Below are 25,699 nucleotides of genomic sequence, written 5' to 3'. Positions count from 1 at the left end.
TTTGCATTTATTTGAAACCTTATAGATTGGGATTGAGCAAAGTTGTGGCCATTTCCTTTGAAAATGAACATCTATTTGTAAGGTTTCATTTTAAAACACAGAGATTTTAAACGTTATCAAAGGTCAGTAGCCTCTAGAGGGCGAAGGAGCAGAGTTCAAGTAATTTTGGACCACACTACTTTTCTATTCACCAAAAATTAAGTAAGGGAAAACGTGTTTTAATTTCAACGAAGCAGTGAACGAAAAATAAAAACAAAACAACACTTTAAGTTTAAGGTTTTGTTCACTTTAATACACTCTACACAGACGACCCTATAGGAAAATGGCAAAGTTATCCCCAGAAATTCGGAAAAAATAGCTTTAGAAACATATTCGGGCTATAGATTTGTACATAGGAAAAGCTAAAGTACAGCGGGTCGGCATTCAAAATGTGTTAAATACAATTATTCTCCATACTATGAAATAAAAATTGTTTTCTGATTACAAATATTCTAAATACCCCATCTCGCATTGTGTGCAAATATATGAACCAAGTTATATATTTCCCATATAATCTGTTACCTTTTTTTCTGACTTGTCTTGCGCTAAGCTGAAGTCTTTAAATGTCCCTATCCTGCAGAGGGAGAAGGAGTGGGGTTAGGTACTTCAAAATACATTTCTGGGACATACTTATGTACTCATTTATTATAGCCAACCCACTCAAGTCCGAAGAATTTCAACGTGCGCCACATAAGAGAAGAAGATCTTTAAAAAGAAGATGTTCAATAAAGACTGTTTTGAAGTTCTGCCATCTAAAGGTTTGTTGTTGTTTTCTTTTTGCCAGCCTATAAAATGGTCATTTTTGTATGTAGTTTAAGCTTTCTTGATAATTTCATTTTATTTTGCTGCTCTTGTTGAATCCCAGTTGCTAAAAATAGTAATAACAGCATTAACAATGTTAGTAGATATTTAGGTTATACTTTCGTTGTGGCCATAGCCACTACTCTTTTCTTCCTGATTGGTTTAATATCATGGAGTATGTTTAACGGCGATTCTTTAAGGTGTTTTTGAAAAACAATAAATTCTGAACAAACTATGAAAATTTTGATTTGATGGTGTACTAGAGGATCAATGAACCCGGAACAGTCGTAGGAATGGCTCCTTAAGGCACTTCTGGGGAATATTGAATACTGATTACGGGTTATACTTAAGTTGCATAAAAAATTCTACGCTTCATCAGCTAACATTTTCTTACAAATAAGAATCTTGTCACTCATCGTGCATGCTAAACTAAGTAAACCATGTGCAAAACTAAGTTTAAAAAAGTAAAGACAACTAAGATGAAAAGCAAATATAGAAAAACAAATTAAATGACTTAGATCAAAAGGAACCTAAGCTAAGGAACTAAGCAAAAGACTGTCACGAAAAAACTATTCTCAAAAATAATTATAAGAAAAATAAGTCAAAATATACTGAGCAAGCAATAAACAAGTAAGAAAAAACCAAGTTTAAAAAAGCTAAGTTAAAAATGGTAAGTAAAACAACAAGTTAAAAGCAAAATCAAAAGAAAACTAAGCTAAAAAATAAAAAAAACTAAGTTAAACATTTGTCAGAAAAATTAAAAAAATTGAAAATTAAAAAACTAAATTCTAAAACAATAGGTAGAAAAACTAAGTAAACTAATAAGTTAAAAAAAATGAAAAAAAGTAAAAAAAGTTAAAAAATTATAACAAAAAGAATAAAGTAAAAAACTAAGTTTGAAATAATTAATAAAAAATAAGTTAAAAACCTGCGTCACAAAAAAACGGAGAAAAACGACTTTTTCTTGAGAGAGAAAAATTTATTAAAACAGCAAAAAGCAAAACAGAACAACAACAGTGAAAAAATGCATACCAAACGCTACAGATTTCAAATCACCACTCTGTCTCTAGAGACCTTAGTAAGGTCTATGTTAGAATCTATTCTCATTATAATAAGTTTACTTAAGTAAAATAGTAATAATTATGTACTTAAATACATACACAGAAAAAAGCTCATTTATGCTTACACTTATTACATCTCCGTTATGCAGGTGGAGAATAATCCCTTTATCTATATATACAAAGTCATGTCTCCAGAAACACAAACTCAAACAATGCATGTAAATAAAAATAAGTTGTTTGTCTGTGGGTGTCTGTTGACTGACGTCATGTTTGTGTGTCGACTGAGGTCATGTTTGTCGACTGACGTCGTTATGAGGATTGATCATTATTCGGTCATGAAGTTGTTTGTCGCTTGACTTCATGTTTGTCGACTGACGAGATTAGAGATCGGGACAACGGGACACAAATGATGACCGGGACACTGGGACACAGTTGATATAAATGACGACCGGGACACTCAAAGAGAAATTACATACTGGGAAACCGAAACACAAATAACGACCAGGACACAGGGAATATAAATAACGACCGAGACATAGGGACACAACTAAAACAGGGACACCGGGGGGCATAGGGGGGGATATAAATTACGGCCGGGACACAGGGAATGTTCAAGGGCAATCATTAGAATAATGAGGTATAGATCTGAATACGGATTTTTTTTCCCATGAACAATTATATGTTGCAAATTCAAGGGTCCGTAAACCTGACAATCTATTTGTATGCACAGACAATGGGACAGCGAAGAATGTTGTATATTCGCAAGATATAAGTATATAAGGCTTTGTATATGACGTGATTATAATATGCCACTACAGACCGGGACACTCAAAGAGAATTTACAGATCGGGACACAAATGACGACCGGGACACAGGGAATAATAATGGACACAGGGATTATAAATGACGACCGGGACACTCAAAGAGAAATTACAGACCGGGGCACAAATAATGAGTGGGACACTGGGACACAGGGAATATAAATGACGACCGGGACACTCAAAGACAAATTACAGACTGGGACACCGGGACACAAATGAAGACTGGGACACAGGAAATATAAATGACGACCGGGACACAGGGACACAACTACAACGGGGACACCGGGGGCACAAAGGGGATATATAAATAACGATGGGGATCCAGGGAATGTTCGATTAGCAATGACCATCAACAAAGCTCAAGGGCAATCATTAGAATAATGAGGTATAGACCTGAATACGGATTGTTTTCCCATGGAAAATTATTATGTTGCATGATCAAGAGTCGGTAAACCTGACAATCTATTTATATGCACAGACAATGGGGCAGCGACGAATGTTGTATATTTGTAAGTTTTACGTAATTAAAAACATATAAATATCTATCTATATTCACAGGTGGGACACAGGGACACAACTACAATGGCGCGTTATGTACTCATTTATTACTGCCAACCCACTCAAGTTTCCGTCTGAGAATATCCATATTCTCCGATAAAATCAAAGATTATTAGCTTTGTCTCAAAAAAGGGGTATTTTACGTTGAAAATATGGTTTGGGATAGTAAAGTATTTTCCTAGTCAAACAGTTCGTGATATAGACTGTTAGCAAGGAGCGACTCGACTCAATAGAAACCGTAACTCTAAAAAACATAAAAAAAAACACACCAAAAGAATGACTTTATTATGCCGATTTCAAATATGATAGATTCACAAACTTCGGTCTTATCTTTCAAAAGTTATGAGCCTAAGACGTTTTGCCTGATTTTTGAAATAGAAGGTAACTCCCCTTTGTAGTCAAGGCATCTTGACAAAAATCAAACCATAAGATTCAGTGAGGCGGAGAATCCTAAGTTAGAATTTTCAAACTCCTATGAATAAATGTGAAACAAAAATGTCAAACAAAAATGTGGAATTTCATAATTTTGCCCAAACAAACATCACGTAAGTGTTTTTATTTATTTTTTTCTGGGTACATTTTCCCATACTAATTGTCCTAGAAGATCAAGAAAAGGTGTGTTAGAATAGAAAATCAGAAGTTCTAGTGCCCTTTTTATGGCCAGAAAGATTGGTGGGCTGCTAGCCCCCCTCCCACGCTCCCTTTTCTCCGACGATACCAGATCAAAACTTTGTGATAGCCATTTTGATGAGTATACTTGAAAGATTCAATAACTATGTTTTGAAGGGAAGACTACCCTCACCACACAAGCCGTAGCGAGACGCCTTAGTGTCTATTTTTAGATATAATTTTATTACTAGGAAGTACACAGACATTTTCGGGGAACTACCTAAAAATTCGTCTGTTCACACGCGCGAAGGTGTAGTCGAGAACAAATGTACAAAACTTACTCTGCCCCAAAACATTTTAATGGATAAGTAAGAAATACTCATTGTTGCGCTTTTCAGCGTTTTGTCTTCCCTGATAGGAGATGTTCGAAGAATTTCAACGTGCGCCACATAAGAGAAGAAGATCTTTAAAAAGAAGATGTTCAATAAAGACTGTTTTGAAGTTCTGCCATCTAAAGGTTTGTTGTTTTTTTCTTTTTGCAAGCCTATAAAATGGTCATTTTTGTGTGTAGTTTAAGCTTTCTTGATAATTTCATTTTATTTTGCTGCTCTTGTTGAATCTCAGTTGGTAAAAATAGTAATAACAGCATTAACAATGTTAGTAGATATTTAGGTTATACTTTCGTTGTTGGAGGGATTGTCGGGACACAAATGACGACTGGGACACAGGAAATATAAATGACGACCGGGACACAGGGACACAACTACAACGGGGACACCGGGGGCACAAAGGGGATATATAAATAACGATGGGGATCCAGGGAATGTTCGATTAGCAATGACCATCAACAAAGCTCAAGGGCAATCATTAGAATAATGAGGTATAGACCTGAATACGGATTGTTTTCCCATGGGAACAATCCTAAGTCCCTCCGCGCACCTAAGTGCGCGGAGGGACTTGGGGAGGGCGGGGTTAGGATGGGCCTCTAGCGCTCCTACCAACTAGATGTTGGGGTGGCGCAAAGGTGAGGAACAATAACCTCACCTAAAGTTAAACCCTGAACCCACGAATACCAATTCTTACAAAGACCATAAGTAACAACTGAAGACATACCAAGATTAGTAACTAGTCTGTTGACCTCTAGTCAAATTTGAATTTGACTTAGGCTTTCTTTCAATGTTGACTTTAGCTGATACCGGTTTTTCCTGAAACTGTGAATTCTTTTTCATCTGTAATTATCTGTCATGTATTATGTGTCATCTTGGTGGAATTTTTCATAGGTGTTTGTAATGTGGCGTGACACAACTCTCATTCACACGACGCTATGAGGTGTAAGGCCCTCAGTATCTGTTTAATGGAAATGAAACATAGTATTTGTTATGTAACTTAAGTATTACCTACACTCAAAAATAATTGATCCCCATGAGTGCCTAGGGTATCGGCATTGCTGGTTTTTTTTAATTTTATTGATACTCTATCACACAACTAGAACCACCCTGTCTGGGTTTGGTCAGAGTTCTTTGTTCTTCGAGAGAACCTTAGGGAATTACCCTTAAAGCTTCTTCATGGTATTGAACCAATTGCTGGTCAGTGCTGGTCAGTTCAGCTTAAGAACTTTCATCAGTATAAACTTTACCAGTTCTTATACTATTAATATGTTCCAACTATTTTCTTTTTGAAGCGTAGGTTCAATCTATCATTATATTAATTCTCAGTTTGATGACAATTGAGAAATTTGGTAAGTTCATATACTTTTCCAACGAATTCAGTGCTCTCAACCCAAATACGTCTAACCCCTTTGTAAACTGGCTACAATCGGTATTATCCAACCACTGTGTTCCTGATTTTGTCGTTACTTACGGAAGAGTACATGAAGCTATTTTAAAGCTGAAGAAGAAATATTCCCGTGGTGTAGACGAACCGTGCGTGCTAAATCTGCTACACGGTACCATACAGCTTATTGAGTATCTGACGCTGCTGTTCCAGATTATTTTCACCACTGCTATAGTGCCTGACTCTTTTTGTGTCGGTTTGCTTTCGCCCATCCTTAAAAAAGGGAAACCAACAGATCCATTCTCTTCGTGCAGGCCAATCACTGTTGCTCCTGTGCTCTGTAAAGTTTTAGAACTCTTAGTCACAAAAAAAATTCAATGTTCGTTCCGAATGTCTGACCACCCGTTCGGTTTCCGATCGGGTCTGGGTTGTGCTCACGCTCTCTCCAGTCTTGCCGCTATTCTAGCAGATACAGTGACTGGTGCTTTTGATGTGAGTAGAACGTTCGATTTGTCGATTCACGCTCAGACCCTTTTTGACCGCTTACCAGCAAGGTGTAAGCCTCCGTGTCACTAGCGTACTGTACGATATATATTGCCGTTTAAAAACGCGTTTAAAGATAGGTAACCGCATTACATCAGTGATTGCTCCAGTAAAGAGTGGTGTCCGCCAGGGTACATTATTATCCCCAAGTTTGTACAATAACAGCGTTTTAAATGCCCAGGCATGTGTCAATGTTTCATGTACCTCCAACAATATAAATGTGTCGCTACTTACGTACGTGGATGATCTATTAAATCTAAGTAGGTCTATTAGGGGTCTGCAATCGAACGATCCTACGTGATAAATACCGAAAAATTGGTCTCGCTTTCAATACTTCGAAATCTACAGTTCCGTTTTTCGGCGATGGTTCTTCTCAGCTTGAACCCTTACTGCTGGAAAGCGAGTCAATTACCGTTTAATCTCACATCGTGTATCTGGGTCAGCCCAGAGATCGTAACATTAACGAAAATCATCTACTGCTCGTCAAACACGTCGAGAAAAAACTCCGCACCGCGTATGGGCCCCCATTGTTGGCCCCCAGCCCCCCATTGGACTTCCTGGCTGAAGGGCCATTAATCGGAGAAACAGCACTGCCGGTTTGGACCTTAAAGGTCTAGTGCCGTCTTACTACTACTCTACTACTTACTAGTAATAGCAGATGTACAATAAGTACTAGCTCAATTTTTGTAGCAGTAGTAGTAGTAACAGTAGTAATAGAAGTATCAGTAGTATGATAAAAATGTTGCCTCTTGGTTTGTCTAACATCCTTCAAAACAAGCCCTGTAAGTTTAAACTTCACACACGAGGTTGTTCCTAAGTTTTTTTTTTTTTTTACATCCTGCATTCATACGCTCCGCTGCGATTCATTTCCAATCCTCGCCCTCTTAATCTCCACTGAAATTTCTACCTTCACACAATTGGGTATAGTCATAAGAGTAAATATAATAGTTCCCTTTTAAGAATCAAAATTAAATAGAGAATCATAACAAATAAACATAGAACAGGTCAACAGGTACTAATATAAACGAATCTTAAAACGGGTAAAGCATAAACTGAACATGCAGATCAATCTTAAAACGATGAAAAATCACTGCAGACAAGACTGTCTACTTTTTATTGTTTTTATTTTTAACTTTAATGTGACCTTTACTTTTCTTTCAAAAACTTCTTTTTCAGAAAGTTTGGTTTTAATTAATATGTTTAACACAACAGTTCGTTGTAGAGTACTGCAAGCAAGGAACAATTTGGTCCAATAGTAACCGAAACTCTAAAAACATAATTTTAATAACAATAAATACGTCAAAAGAAATAAGTATTCTTTTTTGATTTATCAAAAAGTTTGAAACTTCATTCATTAAATTTCTTGTTACACAGTAAAAATGCCAAGCCTCAGAAAATTTGTCTGATTTTCGAAAAGGGAGAAACATGACTCAAAAGTCAAAGAATCTAATCAAAAATTATACCGTCAGATTCAGTGTATCAGAGAACCCATCAGTAGTGTTTAAGCTCCCATCAACAAAAATGCAGAATTTTTACTTTTTGTCCGAAGAAAAGATGCGTGTTGATTTTGTTCTGTGTTCTTCTCAGGGATGATTGTATTGAACCAAAGGTTCTGCAAGATGAGAAAAGGACTCATTTGAACAGAAGTTCTGGTGCCCTTTTTAAGTGATCAAAAATTATAGGGCAAATAGCCCCCCTCCTACTCCTTTTTATACAAATATTCTCAGATCAAGATTTTGAGAAAATAGTTTTGTTCAGAATAATTGAGTCTGATAACTGTTTCTTTTTTCATAAAATAAACCTCCACCGCTACTGGAAGAAAGACTGCAAGTTTTGAAGTTTGGCCATTGTTTATATAGAGTATTTTTTATTTGAAAGCAATCAGAAATTTTCTGGGGCGAATTTAGAGCACAATTGAAATTCTCTTAGGGTTTTACGTGTGACTGGAGAATTATCACTAGGAGAAATTCTTCAGATATAATTTTCTCACGGGGAATTTCAGTACTTTTTTCTCATTGGGAGGGAGATTTCCATATTATTTCAAAACTGGATATGATCTGCTATGACCTTAGAAACGATTAAAAATCAAATAAATAACAATTCTTTACAAATAAAAGTATGTAAGGCAGCATGTTCCGCAGGAACTTTTGAAGGATTTTAAGTGAGAGGAACTTTGCATGAAGGAAATTTTTTTCCTCCGTTGTGAGGAACGACTTCCCTAGGATTATTTGAATAAAATGAGAAATTGAAAAAAACAAGCTTCTGTACTGAAAGCAAGGAGCAACAATAAAAATTAGCCCGAACAGAACATTTTATGTAAATGAAGGGTCTGTCCCCTTTCCTATACCATTATCTTAATATTTAAGTTTGAACTTTTATCCCATTTTTTATTCTTGCATAGTTTGTCTCCTAATTGTCCCAATTCTCATGTACTGAATTAATATTTGTTTTAAGCTATAATATTGCTCTGTATTTTCAGTATAATTTTTTGTTTTGATCAGGACAAAAAGCTGATTCACTTAATCGGTATATTGTTATCGAAGTTCTGTCCTTTACTACTACTACTACTACTAATAACTCACTGCAGCACCAAGACGCCTGAGGCCAACACAGCTACGCACGCTCCTCCTCCAACCTAATCTATTTAAAGCCTCCCTCTTTACACCCTCCCAGGAAGTTCCCATTTCCTTTAAATCCTTATTTATGACATCCTCCCAACCCAGACAAGGACGACCTGCTTTCCGTGTAGCCCCAGACGATTGGCCAAAAAGAACAATCTTCGGTAATCTGTCATCCTTCATCCGTAGAACGTGGCCTAGCCATCTCAACCTTTCTTTCATTATAGCCCCAGAAAGCGGGATTGAACCACACTTTTCGTACAACCTACTGTTTGAAATACGGTCAGTCAGCCGGGTACCCAGAACAATCCGTAGGCAATTTCTCTGGAAAACATCTAGTAAATTTTCATCTGCTTTTCGGAGTGTCCATGCTTCAGAGCCATATTTGACCACTGTCATCACTGTAGCTTCCAATATTCTAATCTTGGTTTGTAGGCTTATCTTTCTATTCTTCCAAACTTTTTTTAACTGTGAAAAAACACCCTGAGCTTTAGCTATTCTACTTTTAACATCTTCACTGCTCCCACCATCTTTACTAATAATACTACCAAGGTGACTGAAGCTCCCAACCTGATCAATCTTTTCGTTACCTAAGGTCACCTGTTCATCTTCACTTATTCCTAACCTTAGTGACTTAGTCTTCTTAACATTAATTTTCAAGCCTATTTTAGCACCCTGAACTCGTAAAACCTCTAAAAATTCATTCATTTTGCTCACACTTTCATCTAATATGCTTAAATCATCAGCATAATCTAAGTCCAGGAGCGTTCTTCCTCCCCATTTGATTCCATGGTCTCCAATTGCCTTTCCTGTGCTCCTTAAGACGAATTCCATCAAAATGATCCATATAAAGGGGGATAGAACACAACCCTGCTTAACTCCTGATTTAATACAAAACCAGTTGCTAACCTCATTTCCTACCTTAACCGCAGCAGTATTATTCTCGTACATAGCGCAAATCACTTTGATGTATTAGTCGATCTAAGCTAACTATTAGTTAGCTTAGTCGATCTCTACTGAGAGTTAGTTACAATAAACTCTTTGATAATCTATAATTAATCTATAAATTAATATATAACATAATAATCTATAAGTTAAAAAGTGGGTAGAATTTCGATCGTTCTATCAAATAAATTATCAAAATATGCCGCAAGAAATCAATAGGACTGCTGCGAGGTAGGACGTTAGCTATTTAGGGCTTTAGCTTGCTTAACACATCAAAATCAGCATATCAGCACAAAAACACGCATTTAACTATAAACAGACCCGTGGCCCATCAGCAAAATTATTCTCCTCGTCGGTATGTCTTTCATTAGTAACATACCACCGATAATATGGGGCGGCGTTTGTGTCTAAACCGGGGCTTTAAGATTGTTTATTCTATCCATTGGCTAAAAAAAACGATTGTCAGAGGAACACCCAGGGATAACGAAAGAAAACGATCAAAAATGAGTTTTTCAAAGGCCCAATGAAGATACTGAAGAAAATACAGAAATTGAATGTTTCGAGGAAACAATTCTTCTTCAGCACGAACAAAATAATATAAACAAGGACAATTCCGAAGAAAAAAATGTGGTTTCTCCCCTTTCTTGGGTCATCATTTTGTACCTCTTCTAAGTCATTTTCAGTTCAATGGTGAAATATGGGGAAAGATGTGTTATTCTTTAATATCATTTTCTTTTGCAGCGTTCATCAACTATTTGTTTGCTGGTTTTGTTTTTGTTTCTTCAATTTGTTTCAATTGTTCAAGAAAAGGCCTTGGAAAGAGACACGGAAACACTTGGAGAGGTAACTTTTTTAACTAAAAAAATTGGAGCGCAACTGGGCCCCTTCTCACACTCAATTTTTCCCAAAGTCGTTATTCTTACAGAATTGGAACAACATAAGAACTTTAGTGTAAATAACGAGGTATAGACGAGGAGGCGAACCCTTACTCTCCATACACGCAATAAAAAAATTCGAATATAGAAGTTCGTTACAGAAGGTGATTTGTAATTTCCGCATATTTATTACAAATAGAAACGTTCATAAATAAAGTTGAAAGTTCTAGTGGCCTTTTTTAGTCGCAAAAAATTGAAGGGTAACTATGCCCCCTCCCCTGTCCCTTTTTTTTAAAATAAACAACAAAGAGAGATAAAACTCCACAAAAAAGAAAACCTCAAACGAGACTGCAGCCAGTAGAGAGGAAAGTCCTCTCTACTGGCCGCAGACTCGTTTGAGGTTTTTTTTGTGGAGTTTTATTTCTCTTTGTTGTTTATTGTCATGTCTGGCCAGTTCAAATTGTTTTTCTCTCCCCCCCCCCACTGATAATCTTCTTATAACAATTGAATCGCTGCAACCCGAAGAATACTTTGAATACGCGTGGCTGAAGTCTTGGAATTTGTCCAACTGTTCCTTTTGTCAAAATACTTTCTTACCTGATTTTATGTTTCTTCTATTCAATTTTTCAGCAGGTATGGTGTATTCCGGTGGAAGACACAGATCAGGGAACGGGTCATAATATTTTGAGCCAGTTACATTTGTTTAAATGTTTTTTTTTTCTTTCCAGATATCTTTCACAGTATCCATTTTTGGAAATTACTTTTCCATTTCCTCCTCTGTTTGTTGCTCTATGTCAATATACATGTATTTTCTTGAGCTCGTAATTTTAGAGCTTGGGGGATAGTTTTTTAGGAAAACAATACTATTTGAAACCATGGGTATAGCATATATATAACTAGAATCCACAAATTCATCAAGGTCCATGGAACTTAGCCCAACTTTGTAAGCCTGACTTTTTATTATTATGAAACAATTATCTAGTGACCCATTTTTATGCCTAGTAAATCTGCAGTTGTTAAAGGGCATAGTTTAATAATTATTTTTTTTAGCCTATGACAAACTTTAAAACTATAATAACGGCTTAATTCGCTGTCCCTACTGTTATCCTCTGAGCACTCATCATGAAAAGCAAAAAAAGATATAAAAGGGTTTTCATCATCAACGTTATAACTGCCAGTAAACTCATAATCGTCTATAGTGATGTATTCAGAGACAGCATCTGGTTGGAACCTCAAGTTAAAAGGTTCACTTACAGATTTTTATAGATCCAGTGCTTTTGATTTTACCTTATGTGTAATATATTTTTAGTTTGAAAGTGCTCTTAAGAGGTTCAGTGTTCTTTTATCGACTCAAGCGATTCTTTTTGCATCATCATAGCTACTGAACGAACTATAAGGTCAGTTGTCTTAGAATATTTGTACTCAAGAGCGCAGAACTTATGGATAAATTTGATCATATGTGCTGCACATATAGTTAGCTTAGTTTTTTTTATTTGTGTTGACACATCATTATTTTTACAACATCAAAACACCAGTTCAAATACTCGATTAAAGTATCTTTATTTAGTGTCTGAAGACCAGCATACATCATGGCCCAAGAAAAATCTGTTACTATAAAAGGAATTTTTTTTTTTTCGGTTCTACAGTATAGTTGACACATAAAATCTTCAAAAAATACCATAATGCCTTGCGTATCCTGTGTATCACTTATTGCATCAAAGTAGGAAACTGGAGGAAGGCCCGGTCCTCCACCTCCTGATACTAATGAATAAAAAAATTGCTTTATTGCTAGATCTTTTTTAACGTATTATCCCCCTCCCGTTGCATCCAAGTGAAGCACAAAGTCTTGGTTAATTTTAATTCCTGTATTGCCAATGTCATATACTCTCCGGAAAAAAGTCTACCATGCAGAATGGATGCCATGATAGTCTTTGGACATACCCATTTACACTTCTTCTTTTTTTTATTCATCTATGACTGTTGCCACTTGACATGTTTTCATCTTGATCCCCATTGCTCCATTGCAAGAAGGAATGTAATTGAGTTTTGAGAGATTTCGAAAGGTCTGCAGATCCTTATAATGGACATTTAAGCTAAAGGGCAGTATGAACCTTTTATTTTCTTCATTGGATTCTGAAAAACTTTTTAATATCCTCATATTTTATGTTTAAAATTTTGTTAATGTCCTCCCGACTGATCACTTCCAATACCCAAAATTCAAGTACTTCCTCCCTTTTCTCTCTTTTTTCAATTTATATATTTCACTTGCTTTGATTGGTTTGGTATGTTTTTCTCTTTTTCGTTCTTTTTTTCTTTCTTTTTACTATATTCATTTATTAATTGATTTTAGTACATAAGTAGATATGCCATTATTTTACTTTCGTCGTTTTTCGTTTAATATCTTTTTTCTATATTCATTTTTTTCCACTTCCTTTATTGATTGATTTTGCCACGTAAGCATATATGTCATTGTTTTGTTTTTTGTTTCTTTTCTTCTATATTAATTGATCTAATGTTTAGTCTCCCATATCACAGGCCAAAGAGCCTTTGTGGGGTCTAATCCTTTGTAATTTTTCTTTATTTTCTCTTAATAAACAGATTGATTGATACAAAATTGATTGATTCCCCAAAATCTAAAAATCCCCCAAAAAAGGCTTCACAATAATTTATACTTTATAAATTATAAATACAACATAATTTATACTTTGGTGTTGCTTGTACTACTTTGAATACATGGAAGCTATTAAATCTGTCGGAAAGTGTAATTACTACTACTACTACTAATAGCTCACTGCAACACCAATCCGCTTGAGGCCAACAGAGCTACAGACGCTCCTCCTCCAGCCTAATCTATTACAGACTTCCCTCTTTACACCCTCCCGAGAAGTTCCCATTTCCTTTAAATCTTTATTATTGACATGCTCCCAACCCGGACAAGGACGACCTGCTTTCCGTGTAGCTCCAGACGGTTGGCCAAAAAGGACAATCTTCGGCAATCTGTCATCCTTCATCCGCAGAACGTGGCCTAGCCATCTCAACCTTTCTTTCATTATAGCCCTAGAAAGCAGGATTGAACTATATTTTTCGTACAGCCTACTGTTTGAAATACAGTCAGTCAGCCGGGTACCCAGAACAATCCGGAAAACACCTAGTAAATTTTCATCTGCTTTTCGGAGCACCCATTTTTCAGAGCCATATTTGACGACTGTCATCACTTTAGCTTCCAATACTCTACTCTTCGTTTGCAGACTTATATTTCTATTCTTACAAACTTTTTGTAACTGTGAAAAGCACCCTGAGCCTTAGCTATTCTGCTTTTACTATCTTCACTGCTCCCACCATCCTTACTAATAATACTACCAAGGTCAGTGAAGCTCTCAACCTGATCAATCTTTTCGTTACCCAATATCACCTTTTCATCTTCACTTATTTCTAGCCTTAGTAACTTAGTCTTCTTAACATTAATTTTCAAGCCTATTTTAGCCCCCAAACTCGCGAAACCTCTAAAAATTTTATTCATTTTGTTCACACTTTCATCTAGTATGCTTAAATCATCAGCATAACCTAAGTCCAGGAATGTTCTTCCTCCCCATTTGATTCCGTGGTCTCCAATTACCTTTCCTGTGCTCCTTAAGACGAATTCCATCTAAGCGATCCATATAAAGGGGGATAGAACACAACCCTACTTAACTCCTGATTTAACAAAAAACCAGTTGCTAACCTCATTTCCTACCTTAACCGCAGCAGTATTATTTTCATACATTGCACAAATAACTTTAACGTATTTTTCTGGTATACCATATAAGGATAAGACCTTTTGTTAACGTTCTTTTATCAACAGAATCGAAAGCTTGCTCATAATTGATAAAACTGAGAACCGAAGGTGTTGGACAACGAAGGGACTTCTCAATTATTAACCTAAGAGTGGAAACTTGGTCGACACATCCTCTACCTTTTCTAAAACCGGATTGTTCTTCTCTTAAAACTTTGTCTACAGCATCTCTCAGTCTAAAAAGTATCATATTACTCAGTAATTTGATACCTACAGAGACCAGACTAATGCCTCGATAATTACGAAACCCAGTCTTGTCACCTTTCTTTTACAGTGGTTTAATTAAGGTTTTCATAAAATCGTTGGGTACTTCCCATTTTTCAAAAATCATGTTGATAGTCTTCAGTAGCTTATTCCTAACTTCTGAGCCACCATATTCAAGAAACTCGTTAATCACAACATCACCTCCTCTGAGCCTTATTACTTTTTAATCCTTTTATTACTATCGCTAATTCTTCCTCACTAAACAAATCTTCCTTCACATCTAAGGTATCACAAACTTTTTCATTTTCATCTATATCTTTTCCTGCAACTGTATCTCGGTTTGGGACATTCTCAAAATGTTCCACCCATCTTTCTTTAACTTTTTCCTTATAACTAATTGTGGCCCCATTTATATCTTTAACTGGGACTAGTCTGAATTGGCTACTCCCTTTCAATTTATTAACACTCCAGTATAATATTGCTGTGTAGCCGTATCTTCCAGAACCTCAACAATTTTATCCATGGCCTCCACTTCACACCTCCTTAGTTCATATTTTAATGCTTTCTCCACTTTCTTTGCATTCCTTTTGTTTTCATACGACCTATCACTCAGATAATTCTTATACAAACCCCTTCTACTCTCTATTAAACCTAAAGCTTTTTCACTAATATTCCTAGTTGCAGTCTTAACTTTCTTCCCTAAGGCACCATCAGCAACTTCACAAATTGTTTGTTTGAAATTATTCCATCCATCTTCCACATTGTCAAATTTTAAAATCTCAAGTTTAGTATCCAACTGTTCCTGTAAGTCTTTTCTCAAATTTTCAGCCTAGAGTCTACTAACATCATAACTTTCTGGGAGGTAGTTACTTAGACACTACTAGATGGTGATATTTACTTTTAACATCAATAACAGCACTCCTATACACCCTAGAATCTTGTATTCATCCTGCTAGTCTTTTGTTTACAATAAGATAATCTATAAGGTTGGCTGTCTTGCCATCACGTGAAAACCATGTCAACTTGTGGGCTATTTTTTGACCAAACACCGTATTGGTTATAACTAGGTTGTTATACCTACAAAATTGCAGAAGTCTATAATCAATACTGTTTTCCTTTCCTACACCAAATTTATCAAGGCTAGGATACCATTTATCCCTGTTTCTAGCAACTTGGGCATTAAAATCTCCTTGCCAAAACATCTTATTTCTACCGGGTACCCTGTCTATTTGCTCGGGTACCTGTAAGTAAAATTCATCCGAGTCACTAGTATCTCAATCAGTTGGTTCAACAGGAGCATATACTACTAAAACTGATACCCTGAACTTTTTAATCATAAAACAAGCAATTAGTATTATATTAGTATTATTATTGATTAGTATTTATTAGTATTATTAATACCTTCGCAGCCTAAACAAGACTTAGCAGCTTCCCTATTCATCATTAGCCCTACTCCCTGTCTATGTACCCCATCCTTCGTGCCTGAGTAAACAAATTTTATGTCACCTAATTTCATGCTTCCTACCCCTAGGATATGTGTTTCTGAAACTCCTAATAAATCCAGTTCAAACTGTCTGAATTCGTCAGTCAAAATGCCAATGCGATAGTCATTTTTTAACGTCGTAACATTCCAAGTTCCAATTTCCATGTTCTTTAAATTTTTGAAATTATTTTGGCATCAGGAGAAGTAGTGATTCCGGATACCAGTGCAGTGCGAGGACCAACACATCTTCTCAAGTCTACACCAAAGCGCTTAAGCGGGCCTGGAACCAGACTGCAAAAAGTCCCTTGGACCTCCAGTAAGTTGAAGGCTTTGTGCAATCCTGGGCCCATCTTGGTCACAACATAGTTTTCAGCACTTGGTGGTGCTCTTCTATCAACAAGAGTCGAAATCCTGAACAGACAGTCCCAAGCTCATTACCTTCAATTCATTATTTGAATCTTGATATTTTTGAATCTTGTTCCGAATTCTTATATTTGAGATTGATATTTGAATCTTGTTCCGAATTCTTTTGAACCAGTATCTCATCTCCAACTGTTTTTTCAAATGTGTTTTAGTAGTTCGTGTATGCCCAACTCGTTCTTATGCGGTAGCGTTACGTTACTTCTAAAAAAAGGAAAAGATCCGGTTTCTTGTAGTTCTTATAAGCCTATAACGGTAGCTTGCACTCTTATCAAGCCTTTTGAACAAATCCTACTACTTTATATCACTAAGCTTGCTCTAAATGATGACAATCAATTTGGTTTTAGATCGGGGCTAGGCTGTCGGCACGCTCCCCGTGCTTTGACTTCTTTATTAAAAGATGCCCGTCGCACTCGTCGTGTGCTTCATTTTGAAATCCTAGACATGTCTAAAGCATTTGACAGTGTTTGTCATACTCAAGCATGGACAGCATTATGCCAGATAGGAGTAAATCTGTCGGTAATTCACCTGCTTCGCTTATGGTACTCCCATTCTTACCTTCGCCTTAAGTCATTAGATAATTCTTATTTTGGTCATATTGCTGTTTGTTGCGGTGTAAGACAAGGGGTAGTTCTTTCGCCGTATATTTTTAATGCTTGTATTGAAAATGTACTATCAAAAATATCGAATACGTGCCTACTAGTACCATCTGATATCTCATATCTGGCTTATGCGGATGACCTTCTTCTGATTAGTTAAACTGAGTCTGGTCTTGCCCGGTTAGTGAAGTCAGTTACTTCTGCTTTCCGAGATATCGGCATGTACCTAAATATTGACAAGTGCGAGTTTCTTCTTTTCAGCGGTAATAATTGTTAAGAATCGCTACACTGCGGTGATTTTAGTTACTGCGGTGATTACTCGTGTTAAATCGTTTCGTTGGCTTGGTATAACAGTTTGTGATTCTATGAATGCTCACCTGTTTCGTGCTGTCAAAGATATTAGTGATAAGCTGAGGGTCGGTTGCTCTAAGATTGTAGCAAATCGTGGACACTATAGGAGAAGAGCGCTAACTCGGCTTTACTCAAATTTTTGCGATCATTCTCTACTCTTTTGTTCTGGTATTAGGCCACTTCTGTTGAATAGTGATCTAAAACGTATGCACATAGATTATTACCGGTACTGCAAATTTCTTTTATATCTACCTGGTTCTTACCAGAATACAAAACTGGTTAAAAGATATTGTGTGACAGATATTACTGGTGCTTTCGAAAAATTATCTGCCAATCTAGCTATTGAAGCGATTTATAGGCTAGGATGTTTTCATCGCCTTATCTGTCTTTTTTCTGTATGTGATTAAATTTGTTTCTTGTAATTACTTTTGCTGTTTTTCTTTTGTATTTTACTCCACTTAACCTCTGTTTTGTAAAGTGGGTGATAAATAAATTATTATTATTATTGTTATTATTATTATTATTATTATTATTATTATTATTATTATATATTCATGCCTACGAATATTATACTACTACGGGGAGGCAACCCAAAATAGATAAATTAGTTAAGAACCGAAGATTATGTTGCTGCCCCTTCAAGTCATCCTTATTCAATTCTTAACTGGTTCCCTAGTGATGGAAGGGATACAGCTGTTGAATTCCTTGTAGAAAAAGTAAGAAAGCTCTGACAGTTTTGGAAAAAATTTACATTAAAGAATAATTCAAATTTCTCAGCATCTAGTAGGAAAATACTGGAGATAATTCTTGGTTTCAGCAATGTATAAATGTTGCTCTGGTATAAGAAGACAAAGGGGTATTTATACTGCTCTCCTTCGCACCAACTATAATGAAACCTGATTACCGGATGTACACTACACCTGATTACCAAACCACTTCTGAAGAACAAAACCAGAAATTAAACAATTTTCTTACTGTTTTGTTAATTAATTGAGAAAGCAGGCATATGATCTGGTGGTTGTGTTGTATTCAACACAACCTCCTATGGGGATTCTGTTGCTCTATGGGGGTGAATAATTCCTTAAAGACCTTCTTCCCCCGAACCCTATAATTTCAACAGAGAGACTTATGCAACTAGTCTGTAGCCCATATTCGTGAAGCCACAATTCTCTTAATTAATGTAAGCGTACGACGAATTTTACCAATCAAACAGTTCATGGTAAAGAACCGTAGCAAGGAGCGACCCGGCTCAATGGTTACCAAAACTCTAAAAATTGGAATTTTGATACCAATAGCTACATCAAAAGAATCGCAGATCAAGGCGTGTTTATTTGTTTGTTTTTTTCCCAGGGGCTATCGTATCGACCCAGTTGTCCTAAAATGTTGCGAGAGGGCTCCTTCTAACGGAAATAAGTAGTTCTAGTGCCCTTTTCAAGTGATCAAAAAAATTGGAGGGCACCGAGGCCCCCTCTCACGCTAATTATTTTCCCAAAGTCATCGGATCAAAATTCTGAGATAGCCATTTTATTCAGGGTAGTCGAAAAAGATTATAAGTATGTCTTTGGGGGCAACTTTCTCCCCTACAATCCCCGTGGGAGGGGCTACAAGTCACAAACATTGACCAGTGCTTACATATAGTAATGGTCATTGGGATGTGTACTTCCCAATAACCTGTTCAGGAGGATTTGTTTGGTTGGTGGGAGGGGTTGAGAAGAGGGGGATATGCTGGGGGAACTTTCCATCGAGGAATTTTTTATGGGGGAAGAAAATTTCCATGAAGGGAGCGCAGGATTTACTAGTATTATTTAAAAAAAAACAATGAAAAAATAAATATGAAAAAGTTTTTTTCAGCTGGAAGTAAGGAGCAGCATTAAAACTTAAAACAAACAGAAATTATTACCCATATGAGGGGCTCACCTCCTCATAATAGCTCGCTTTACGCTAAAGTATTTTTGGTAATGTCAACTATTTGTTCTACGGCTTTTGTGATTCAGGGGTCATTCTTAATGAATTGGGACTAAATTTAAGATATAGTGTAAACAGAGAGGTACTGACGAGGGGGCGAACCCTCTCATATAAGTAATAAAAACATGAGAATAAAAAGTTCTTTACGTAAGCTAATTTATATGCTACATATATCTTTTACTAATAAGAAAAATTGGAAGAAATTGGAGGGCAACTAGGCTTCCTCCCCCGCTCTTTTTTTCTGAAAATCATTTGATAAAAACTATGAAAGTCATTTAGCAAAAAAAAATGTGCAAATTTGGTTTTAATTATTCCTCTGCGGAGAGCCAAAATCAAAACATGCATTGATTCAGAAACGTTAAGAAATTAAATTTTAAAAAACTATTTTTTTCAACTGAAAGTAGCCTAAGGAGTGACATTAAAACTTAAAACGAACAGAAATTACTTGGTATATGAAAGGGGCTGCTTCCTCATCTTTGCGCTAAAGTTTTTTACTCTTAGGCGAGGCAGTTGGGGGCCTGCCGCCCCCCAAGTCCCCCGCTTTAAAGACTTTTGTACAGGTTTTTTGTTGTGGGGGGTCCACTCCATTTACATTTTAACATTTTGGGGGGTCCACTCCATTTACGTTTTAACCTTGACGTTTCCCACAACTATTCCCTCTTTTGTTTTTTGTTTTTAATTTCAAAAATCAACGGGGGGGGGGGTGGGTTTGGCGGGTCGAAACTTTCGGGGGGTTAAGATTTTCTTACGAGACTTTCAAGGGCACTTACTCGGAGAATTGCGCATCGAATGAGTCTTCGTACACCCAGATCCGATGTCGGCTGTGACCTGTAGGCGTGGCAAAAGAAAGAATATGAAAATTAAGTGGCTATGCGTGGTTTCTGGAAAACAGGGAAGGAGTTATCAGATCGAGCTGATAAGCTCCTTTTCGCGGATAAGTTCCTAGGCCCTAGAGGACCTTAACTTGTGAATTTCAGCCCGATCGGACAACGTTAAAAGGGGGCTGGAGTTGGTGGGTCGAAATTTTCGGCCAGATTTTCCCCATGAAGGAAATGTCGGAGGGGGATGAAATTTGGCAGGTTTCTTAGTTGGAGCTCGGCCTACGAAATGCATCCCTCCCCATCCCTCTGCGACCACTGGAACCGAAGATCACTTAACATTGTCGTGGTCCGCCTCTTTGCCTCTCCTAAAAGAAGAGTTGAGAGAAAGAGTCAAACTTTAACGTAAAGAGCGGGACATTTATGAGGAAGCATCCCCTTTCATATACAAAGTAATATCTGTTTGTTTTATGTTCTAATGCCGCTCCTTACTTTCCGTTAATAAAACTTGTTTTTATTTAATGTTAGAATAGATTGAATTCTAATCAGTTCTAATTCTGAATTCTAATTCTGAAGTATTATCCCTTCCTATTCATGATTAAGTATCATGAAAAATCTTTTTTTGCGTTTTTTAATGCTGTAAGGTGTCAGGTATAACCCGTGGGACTCTATAGGTTGAACTGACTAATAAATCAGTACAAAAATTAATTTTTGAAAAGCTGCAAATTAAGGAGACGGTAACTCTGATCTTTAATTTCAGCTGATTTTTTTTTCATATCATCAAGCCATCCTCTGATAATAAGAAAATTATATAATGCTCTTGTAAGACCACATTTGGAGTTTGGCTGCCCCGTTACAAATCCTCAATGGGAGATGTGGCAACCCTAGAGAGCGTACAGAGAAGACCAACTAAGCATTGTGCCCCACACCAACAGCTTCCCTATCCTGAACGTCTGCGTCACCTAAAGATATCAACATTGGTTTACCAGCAGCACAGAGGAGATGTTATTTTTTTCAAGAAAATTTACCAAAACAACATGGCTAACTCCATTTTTACTCCTTCCCTTGTCATTATGACGCGAGGCCAATCAATGAAGCTGCAATAGAAGCACTACCTTCAGGGGACAGACATTATTACAAAAATATGCCCTAGGTAATAAGAAAAATGTTATTTTTTGTTGGATTTATGATAAATAAAATATATTTCATTGCAAAAAAAGTCTAGTTTAACCAAAAGATAATATTTATAGTAAATAAAAGGTTTGAAGAATAAATTTACTTGTAAAAGCAATTGTTCAGCAAAAGAATTCCGAAAGTAAGCAAAGAGAGATTTCCCTTATTATATCCTTTGTCGAGCCTTAAATCACCCTGTATCATATCTATATCCTATTTATCTGTATCCTATCTATCTATCCTATCTGTATCCTATCCTATCTATAGGATGTATATCCTATCTCACAAGGTTGGACACATAAGCTAGATTTCCAACATAAATGATCTCTTAGCAAGAGATTCTTGGATCTCTTACCCATGCAAGTGCATTTCAAATATTGATGCACCACTTGTGATTTGACAAGCAATTACAACAATTATGCTTTGACTTCATTTGACACATTTCTGCTGATTTGTTAGCTGAACTAAATTGCACAGTCGTTTTCACATAACTTCAAGATTCTCATCCACAATGAAGACTTGCAACTTATTTTATCTGAAGTGGTCTTTTCTGAATTTTCAATTAACTAAATTGCCTTAATTACTTCTCAACAGAACATTTACATGCTTATTACCATTTCAATTACAATCTAGTACATGCCTAGTCATTCACATTTGCGTACTGACTGCGCCCAAATAAACAGGTTATTCATCAACCTCTAACATTTGTCCTTTAAAATTAGCTTTAGTCCCAGATTAAACATCTCATTTACTCCTAAACTAAATTTCGTCCCAAGAGTTTTTTTCTTTCATTCTATTGTTTGTATTTTCATTTTTCATTTTCTTTTGTTTAATTTCTTTCTTACTTTTAAATAAATATTAATTTCAATTTTGGGTACCTGCCTTTGTTTCATTTCAAAGTGTTTAGAATCATCCAAGGGTCTCCACAAGAAGGCAAGTTGAGCAGAAACCCATTCTCAGGAAATTCCGAAAAAAGGATTTCAACATAGTATAAATGTATATCATATATTGTTTATATTAATTTTATATTATATATTTTAATATAAAATTTTATATTTTAATCGAATTAAAAAAAAATTATTTTTAAAATATTCCAATTGGACATATAATATATATATATATATATATATATATATATATATATATATATATATATATATATATATATATATATATATATATATATATATATATATATATATATATATATATATATATATATATATATTAAATTTTAAATTTATATTATTTATATTATAATATAATAATATGAATTTATATTATAAATAATATATTTTGAATTTATATTATTTTGCTCCGACAAAATATAAATAGACATAGCGTGAAAGGTGAGTGGAATTTAGGAAGAAAGGAACCTCTGCCCCTCGTATACGGGGATAGGTATCTCCCTCGAACAAACGCCCTCGAAAAATTCCTAAAACTTATTTAGAATAATGAACTCTGTCAATTTTAAATTTGCTTGATTGTGATTTAGAGTTAGACTTCATGTTCTTTAAATTAAATAGAAAAAAAACCTTGTTTTTTCTTCTTTTTGTTTGTTGTACTTTCCCATAGATGATATCTGCTAAAGATCGTACCAGCCACCATCGTTGCAGAAATTCTTGAAGAATTTGAAAGTTCATACACATTAGTACGATCTTTCAGCTGTCTCAAGTTGCGAGTACAAGGTCGGATAATATATAATTTGCCAAGCATTAAACTTTCTTATGGTAAACTCTCTTCAAAATTTGCATGCTATAAGATCTTCCCCCATTTTGTCTAATTATAGGGAGAAAGAAAATTGAAAAGTCTAAAATAATTATATCTATATCTGTTTCTCTATCTACCTGCATTTAACTATGACGCCGTTTATATTTTCAACTGCTATGATCATATCAAAATAGTACATACAAATAACCTCAGACATATGTAGCAGCAAAATTCTGTATGCGGGCAGATTTTCCGGGAGGAAAATACCGAGAATCATAGGTATAAATTCTGTTCATTTTTATTGCTAGTGTCATTCCGAATTTTCATTTGAAACGAACCAAACTTTTGTTTCTTTAATTTCTCCAGCATCAACTCTCAACATTAAATGTTCCGATTGAGACCATTTAATCCAAATAAAGCCTTCAATTGTGAATCTTGAATACTTCAAAAGATTGAGATTTCAAAACAAATTAAAATTAATAATAATTTATTAAAAAAAATGTAATTAACAACACAAACATTGCTTTGAAGGGTTTTAGATCCTCCTGTGCCTCCAGGGGTGCATAGGGCATCCAAGAAGAGTCGCCAATAATCTCTCATCGCTGTGGCCGCCCAAACGTCTTCCCATTCAGGTAGTATTGAGGCATTTAGATTTGTGAGGTCAACCTGGTAGCTGCATCGTAGGGTTTTTCGGGGTGTCCTCTTTTTCTGGTACCCCAGGGCTGCCACTGTAGGATGATATTGAAGGGCTGTCCCTGAGGGACTTATGGCGTCCCCGTTGAACGAATTGATATCTTAAATGAATTTTATAAGGTTCGAAAATGGTGCCAGGGTCGGCAAAAGAAACTCTAAATCCTTTAGCATTTGACGGCACTTGGTATTCAGATCAGTTCCTTTAGCCATCCTACACTACTACTGAAATACTGCTAAGCTACTTCACTAACGGCACAATTTGATTAATTCTTTTTATCATTACTGTGAAAACAAATGCCAGATTCTGCCGAATGCTAGATGGTGTTAAGGTATATTTGTCGATACGAATGCCAGTTCCTAGTTTTGTAAGTTACCCGTACTCTTCGGAGTAAACGCTGATATATTAGACAATAAGGGAGTCAAATACGTATTGAACCAGTGATCGTAGAAGATCGGGAGAGGGCTAACGTGATCGGAAGTTAGTTATTAAAGATAAATTTGGCAAAGAAAAAACAGCATTAGAAGGCAAGTGGGAACTAATTAGTGTTGAAACAAGTTTCTTCGAAGTTTTCAGAGTTAAAATCGTGTAGTAAACTTAACTGATTTCTCAGCTGATCGGCTTTGATATATCTGTTCATGTACCAACATTGAAGTTAGAATACTATTGCTCAGAACACAATTTTAGACACCTAAAGCTATTTTTCTAGATTTTTTCTCCCATTACACTACACTTCCATGTTATTGTCGGTGTCCTTAGTATGTGTATCATAATTCAAAATTCTTCATTATATAGAGAGAATAACTGGATTCCCAGAGTTCATATTATGAACTCCTATTCCACTAAACTGACTTGTGATATTTCCCTGTATTCGAAAATTCTGAAAAGCTATTACAAAGTTTTAACGGTTATTGAAGCACTAGTAGAAAAGTTGATAGCTTTATAAATTAGACTTTTATTTTCTGCAGACCACTCAAGGATTTTTTTTGCTTCTAATCCTTTTATGTTGTGTCGACTTTGCGTTTTCAGTAAAGCACTAGTTTTTCCAAATTCTACAAATGTAGACAAATATCACGAGCCAGTATATTTAAAACAGTTTTTGCTAAATAGACATTCTGTTCGTTTTTTCGTTTTCAGTTTCAACTTTGAAGTTTACTTTCACAACAAAAATTTGGTTTTCCATTAGGGTAAATGTAGGCTATTATTAGGGTAAACCTAAGCACTAGTCAGGAAAGTTGAGAGCATTATAAATTAGCATTTTATTTTCTGCAGACCACTGAAGTATGTTTTTGCTTCTAATCCTTTTATGTTGTGTCGACTTTGCGTTTTCAATAAAGCACTAGTTTCTCCAAATTCTACAAATGTAGACAAATGTCACGAACCAGTATATTTACAACAGTTTTTGTTAAATAGGCATTCAGTTCATTTTTTGATTTTAATTTCAACTTTGATCTTCACTTTCATGGCAAAACTTGGTTTTTCGTTAGGGTAAACTTAGGCTATTTATGAGTAAAATGAAAAGAAGGAAATCTAAGGTAAAAGAAAGGGATTTGGAGTGAGTAAAGTTTTTATACTGCTGAAATTTTGTAATTTGATTGAAAAAATTTCCCAAAAGAAAATCTTTTTAGTTTAAATTGTTTCAATTTAAGGGTCATTTGCTATAATAAAGGTTTTAAATTAGTTTTTTATATGTATAGATGACATATGAATATAACATTAACTTTTGGATTAAAAGATATGTGTTCCACTCAGGGGAGAGAAAGCTGAATTATAGTAAAATAAAAACACAAGAAATAAATAAACCGCACAA

General features: G+C 35.6%; 1 long non-coding RNA gene across 1 annotated transcript; it reads left to right on the top strand.

Moving 5' to 3' along the window:
• Window positions 1–703: 703 nt before the first annotated feature.
• LOC136042941 (uncharacterized) lies at window positions 704–10,621 on the top strand. The gene is made up of 3 exons (XR_010621495.1): window positions 704–797; window positions 4,288–4,406; window positions 10,510–10,621. It is a non-coding gene; the product is annotated as an uncharacterized LOC136042941 (long non-coding RNA).
• Window positions 10,622–25,699: the final 15,078 nt, after the last annotated feature.

This window comes from Artemia franciscana, unplaced genomic scaffold (assembly GCF_032884065.1).
Source record: "Artemia franciscana unplaced genomic scaffold, ASM3288406v1 Scaffold_253, whole genome shotgun sequence".
Classification (NCBI taxonomy): domain Eukaryota; kingdom Metazoa; phylum Arthropoda; class Branchiopoda; order Anostraca; family Artemiidae; genus Artemia; species Artemia franciscana.
This window is presented reverse-complemented; position numbering and strand designations above follow the sequence as displayed.